Source organism: Octopus bimaculoides, chromosome 9 (assembly GCF_001194135.2).
Source record: "Octopus bimaculoides isolate UCB-OBI-ISO-001 chromosome 9, ASM119413v2, whole genome shotgun sequence".
Lineage (NCBI taxonomy): Eukaryota > Metazoa > Mollusca > Cephalopoda > Octopoda > Octopodidae > Octopus > Octopus bimaculoides.
In genome coordinates this window covers 16,707,823-16,714,628 of record NC_068989.1, presented here as the reverse complement: position 1 = coordinate 16,714,628, position 6,806 = coordinate 16,707,823, and the positions used below count along the sequence as shown (strand labels likewise).

General features: G+C 36.4%; 1 long non-coding RNA gene across 1 annotated transcript; it reads right to left on the bottom strand.

The window, feature by feature from the left end:
* Positions 1–245: 245 nt before the first annotated feature.
* LOC128248699 (uncharacterized) lies at positions 246–6,283 on the bottom strand. The gene is made up of 2 exons (XR_008264870.1): positions 4,752–6,283; positions 246–308 (listed from the first exon to the last, which is right to left on the bottom strand). It is a non-coding gene; the product is annotated as an uncharacterized LOC128248699 (long non-coding RNA).
* Positions 6,284–6,806: the final 523 nt, after the last annotated feature.

Here is a 6,806-nt window from a genome sequence, read left to right as displayed (position 1 = left end):
GTGAATTATCTGTTCAAAAGTTGAATGGCATTAGAATTTCCAAAATTTAACAGTAAGGTACAGAAATACATCTGAAAATACTCACCAACAACAGTGGGTTCCAAGTCTACAAAAACAGCCCTAGGGACGTGTTTTCCAGACCCTGTTTCACTGAAGAAAGTGTTGAAAGAGTCATCTCCACCACCAATTGTTTTGTCAGATGGCATCTGACCACTTGGCTGGATTCCATGTTCCAGACAATAAAGTTCCCAGCAGGCATTACCAATCTGGACTCCAGCCTGTCCGACATGAATACTGATACATTCCCTCTGAAAAAGATAAATTCTATACTTTTGAAACAGAAAAACTAAATCGATCAAGGAAATGATAGACCCTTACATTCCTCTAGTTGATAATACTAACTAAATATTAATAATCTGAGCTCCATACTAGAGTTGCAATATTAATTCTAGATGCATGACAGACAAAACAGAACATATGTTAGTGGTTTTCCATATAAGAACGCAAGTCTTTTGAGAAATGAAATTGCTTGACACTCGGTTTCAGCTCTAAATATTTTACTCACTTTACGAATCGGTTGCCTTTTGCTCTATGAATATACAATAAAATAAAATTCTTTCTACTATAGGTACAAGGTCTGAAATTTTCGAAGATATGAGGTTGATGTAATCAACTGGTACTTCCTTTATCAATCCGAAAAGGAAAAAAATCGACCTCGGCGGAATTCGAACTCGCAAACTAAAGCCCGAAGAAATGCCACTAAGCACTTTGTCCGGCGTGCTAACGATTCTTCCAGCTCGTCAAACCGACAAAGCCAATGTACACAATACTAAATGTACAACGTCAATTTCTTGGGAGTAGGGTGACTGCGCAGTTTCTTTTCCTTTTCTCAAACCGCCGAAATTCAATCTTTTCAACGGTTAGTCAATACGAAGATATTGCAGAGAACATTATACAGCACTGCAGTGGGATCGAATTCGTGGCGACTAGGTTGTGACCGAATTTCTTAATGATGCCGCCCCCCTTCCCTCATCTGGTTGTTGGTTAATATAGCTTCTTTAAAAATCATTGTCAACAGCAACAACGCCATCAGAAAAAGCCAGGCTTCGTCTAAATATAAATACGTTTACTCCTAGATTCTTATTAACTGACATAATTTCAGCACTTCAATGCATTTATTACACAAATGCAGGCAAAAGATTACATTTTATTAAAAAAAAAAAAAAAAACATCTGCCATTTTTTCTTTGAGATTATTTGGGATATTATACATAAGGCGAGACCAATCAACAAGAACTAAATATTACAATATATTTTTTATTATTGTATGTCATCATTTAGAAATAAAAAAAACTTATCAAGGCTTCTGAAACTGATATTCATTTATCAAAAAAAAAAATTAAATAAATAAAAAAATGCGGCATGTCACGTCTCTCTTATCAGTCATTCTCACACGCAGTAATTTTGAATACTGTACCAGGCCAACCTAGAAATAATGGCTGAAGGTTGGAGTGGCTTGGTTTAAAAGTAATAACTAATATTAGCAGAACATCTGCGGTATCATGTCGACAATGGTTCATAATGTACATATAGCAATAATCAATAATTTTAATTTCTCCCAACCCCGCCGCTCAGGTCTAAATATAACCGTTTATTGTATAGCGGTAGCGAATGCGGTATTTCTTCCGCAATGCAATCACGAGGCACGAAATGATGACAAATAGCTTTCAACAGATGATAGTGATGGAACTAAAGAGTGTATTAATGACTTGGAATCCTTTCTTTTAAGAGAATAGAGTATGATGATTTAGCTGCTACTTCTAGCTAGTCGCAAAAGATTGACCGTTAAGGTCAAGTTACAAGAGAGGCGGAGGATGTAAAAAGATATTTAAAAATGGCGGAGATTGCTGCGCGGTATCTATTCACACACCCACATACATACATTGAGTGTGTGTAGGGCAGGATAGTTAAAAAGTATTCGAAAATCCTTGGTGAGTCAACTAGCTGTCAGACAACCTAAAATCTAACAAAACTAGCAGCTGATGATACAGATAATAGCGCCCGCCTTTCTAATCCAACGACTTTATTCTGATGATTATACCACAAAGAAAACTGTACTTAAATTCTATTAAGTGGATTTAGTTTATACAACAGAAATTTAATAAACGAAAATAATTATATTCACTTATTTTTAAATCGTAACTTTATGCCACCTAATTACGAAATAGAAATTCGTAATATAGTGTCGGACAAAAATGTCTTGCCGCCAAAAACCCCGCTGTTCGTCAACTTTATTTTTTCATCCTTCTGAAGCCCAGTAAAAATAAAGTCAGTCACGTACTGGTGTTGATTTAATATTCCTATCAGGCAACTTACATTGTATATGAGATTTAAGTTTATTTCAAATGCTAATCATGTCTTAGGTCGAAGTCAGTGCAGAAATAACATCTCTACGCCAAAATTAAAAGGAAAGAATTTCGGAATAAGCCGCACACTGTAATATTCAACATTTTTTTTCAGGAATTTCAGATCTTGTTTAAAAAATGTTACTGATGTTAATCAGGTGCGTGTTGCATGTAAGACAAGTGATTTGAATTAGCGCAGACACAAGAGCACCAAACGTTTTCTAGGCAATGTGAATAGTAATAGCCATTGTCTATAATTCACAAAAGGCGAAATGACCAAAAACAAATTAACAATCCGAGAAAATATTCTGTTCTCACATTTATTGTAATATATTGGCAATCTAATTTAAAGCAATTAAGAATTAAATTATTTCTACATAAACGCAGAGAACACTTTTGTACGTTCTCTCCACACGAATCATTCATTCTAAAATTTCTAATGAACTTATCTGTACATGCTGATTATATTCATTCAGTGGAAATTTGCTTACAGCATAAGCAATTGGTCTACTTTCAGATACAACGTCGGCGGCTGTTGATAGCAGGTATTATTAGCAAAAGCAACGTCCATTTTTCAGCGCGCGACAGTATTTCATTCAATGAAGCGATGTTCGTTGGGTTTCTCACGAGGTATCGGAAAAGTTTTGAAATATACTACAAACGAAGAATTACAAAATTTATGTAGCAAATTTCAATTCCCCCCCACCACCACCAAGCAGGCTATTTACATGCTAGAAATAACAGCCAAATCTCACAAAACAAGTGTTAGGGTTAGGTTTACCCTGTGGATCTATATAAAAACCGGGTGGGAGGGATCGAAATTTTGAAATTGAGATTTTTGAAATTTTTTTTTCAGAATTGGATTCTCCATGGTCTGAAACATAGGATTCCGTTAAAAAAAAAAAAAAAAATTTTAAGGGGGGGGGGTTCACCCAGATTACATATACTCCATCTCCACCGAAATTATTTCCCTCAGAAAAAAAAAACTCATCACAGATTAGCACATGGGCGGTTGAAGCAAGATGAAATCACAAGTATTTTGTACAGCAGTGATAGGGAAGGGCACTTGTTAAATTACTCACTCTTTCCTTATGGGATTTGACCATTTTGTTTGATCAATGCGTAAATGAAGAAAGCAAAATTTGTTTTTGAAGGTAAAACGAGCTCGATAGTTGTTGGTGGCTAAATGATGTGCAAAATAGCGCATCGAGATTTTTCAAACTAGTTTCCAGATATACGTAAGTACAACCACATATCTGTGGATGTAGTGCAAGCGATCGATTTAGTCGACTACATTCCTAGATAGGAAACTTAATTTATTGAACCCCTACACCACCTGGAAAGGATAAGAATAGCGATAACGTAAGCAGAAGGAAGATTCGCTAAAGCGCCTTTGCGGCATTTAGATCCTACCGAGGGAAACTGCCTTTCTGGTGACAATAAAGAAAAAAAAAATGAAATACTAGTCAAATTACGTTCCTGTAAAATATCCTAGAATATAAAAGGTTATAAAGAACCAGTGTTTTAACTAGAAAAAAAAATCTTAAACACTTGAATGCCTCTCGTTCATCACTTATTCTACAGTTATTATGGGGGGGGGGGCTTCAGTTATTTAAGGTAAAAGAAAAAGAACATGGTTTCGTACACTAAACGATGTAGCTTTCATAAATGACAACACCATGGTAAGAAGGCGAAATAATGATTCAACTCAATATAATTTCAAACGTTGTGAAATAAACGGACACCAAAATAGTGCCAAATCATTTATAGTTCCTGATACGAGGTATGAGGAAAAAATATCGAAGAATGCCAAGCAAACAGTTCGCCTACATTCTGTATAAAACACTAACCAAATCTACAGTACAGTGGAGTGCTTATGCCCTTAACAGGCTAATTACTGATATAATGCACAATGCCGCAAATTTTAGGGGGGGGGGTGTAGTTAAATCGCACTTGGTGTTTGACTAGTCTCCGTTTCAACGACTTCGGAAGGACAAAAGTTACTTAGCGGAATTTGAACTCAGAATAAGAATTGGAACAGACATAACAAGGTATTTTTCAACGCTAGAACGAAGATTTCAAATCTGTCAAAACCTATAGGAGAAATGACAGAAATGGTTGGTATTTACGCAGAAATACCAACAGGGAGAGAGAGAAAAAAAAACAGACAAGAAAAAAATAAAAACGGTATGCAATGAGCCTTCTCAATAGGGAAGATATTTGCTAATAGTAATTAGCCCTATGTTAGGAATTTTTTCGAACAGACTTATCTGTTGTGCGTAAATGAAATAATAATAATTTCAATATAACAAGAATAACTGTTTGCTATTATTGTTACATAACTTACCATGATGTCTTGATGTCTTTTCAGTCGAAGTGAAGAATTAAAGAGATTTTGTGGGGCTGGTAAATTACAGCGGCACGTTCGTGCTCACACAGATATGAGGTATCTTTCGTGAGTTTGAATACTGACGTCAGTGCGTGAAACCTCGTTTATATAGCAGTTAATCCTACCTCTCCCCGACTACCCACTTTTATTTTATCTCTCACTCTCTACATCACCGACTTCGTTCTCTCTTTCTTTCTCTGACACCACTTCACACCTCTCTCTCTTTTTCTCTCGCTTTCTCCGTCTCCCATCCTTCTTTAGTCCCTCCTCCTCGTTGTGCTGACAATTCAGTTGGAAACGGGCAATATTATTAGATTTCGCAGCCGATCCTCATTCGTTTACAGTCTTTCTTTCCTCTCCTTTTTATTTCTCTCTCTTTCTCTGCCTTTCTCTGTGTTTCTTACTTGCTTACTACATTACTGACTGCTTATTTTTAATTATTCTTTCATTTTTTCTTACACTCTAATCCGATTGATCACACACATACACACGTGGCTACACACATATACAGTACCCGTCCACAATACAATTAGTCATAAACAGCATAATTCTTATTCTTCCGCTTTATTATACCCGCTCATAGTTCACAACATCTCTTTTTCACGTCTGTTTTAATCATCGTCATTACCATCCCCGCCATCATCACCATCTTCATCAGCACCGTCCTTACGAGGACTCCTGTGCGTAGCCGCTCCGCTTGCTCGGTATAGCAACCTAATTTTCCTCAAATAGTCCTTATATATCAAAGCACATAAAGGACTAAGCGATCAGAAATATAAAACATGATGGAATGGTCATGGTCGGAGCGCTTTGACCAAGGTTTGCCTGGGTTTAAATAACTACTAGTACGACGACGACTACTAGAGGGCCTCTACGTTGACAACCAACCTGCTTTAGCAGTTCAATCTCTTTCAAAAGAGCGCCTACTGTCATTCATAAGCGAAGAGCATGTTAGATAATGCAGTTCTTACCAACACCTAAAAAGACTGCGTTCTCAGCTGAGATGCTTTTCAACATAGGTGACTGCGGAATCATCATTACCACCAAACTACTACGATTGATATTATTCTCACTAATATAATCATTATTCACAGCATACACCATAGTATCTGTATGTTACATATACATATCTAGATATGGGATCTTGTTCAAAACGGGGGCACCAGTATTTTCTTAACGAAACACTTTGAAACTTGGGACACTGGTAGAATGTGTCATATAAAACATCTTTTTCTCTTAGTCTTCTTAACAAAAAAACGTACATCGCAAGTTATTTCATGTTAAAGTTGTCGTATTTCTGTAATTTCAACCAATGACTGACGTCCATTCAGCCGAATACATTAAGTGCTGACTACGTAAACAAACGATTCTGGCGGTGATAAAATTATTATTTCCTTGTCAAAAAATGACTGAAGCATATTGGCAGTATGGTTAGGGTTAGGGTTAGGCAGTAGCTAATAAACCTTTCATACAGTTCAGGCAGATGTTAACGAAATTATAAATGGAGATTAAATACGCTTTACACCGCTTAAACTGCCAAAGGAGTAAGTATAAACAGCTGAATACTTGTCAGTGATTGATTGAAATTATCGAAATAAGACAATTTTTTACATGAAATAAATTCGAATACAAAAATTTTTTTGTGTTCTATAACACAAAATAGATAAGTATACGAAGTTTGAAAGTCTTTCGGTACCAAAAACACTACGTAAAACATTAATGAAAACTGGTGCCCCCGTTTTGAACAAGATCCTAGATATGTTATCATTAGAAAAAAATGTCTCTTTTAAAAGCATACAGACACAACCACTGCCCACATCACGGAAACAATCTCAAGGCGATCTCTAAGTATTGTGCTACATCCAACCTTCCAAGTCGCAACAAATCTCCTAAACCATACCTCCAAAATAGTCGTGCAACCGATTGGCAATGACTCGTGAACACACTTCACAGACATTCTCTCTCTCTCTCTCTCTCTCTCTCTCTCTCTCTCTCTCTCTCTCTCTCTCTCTC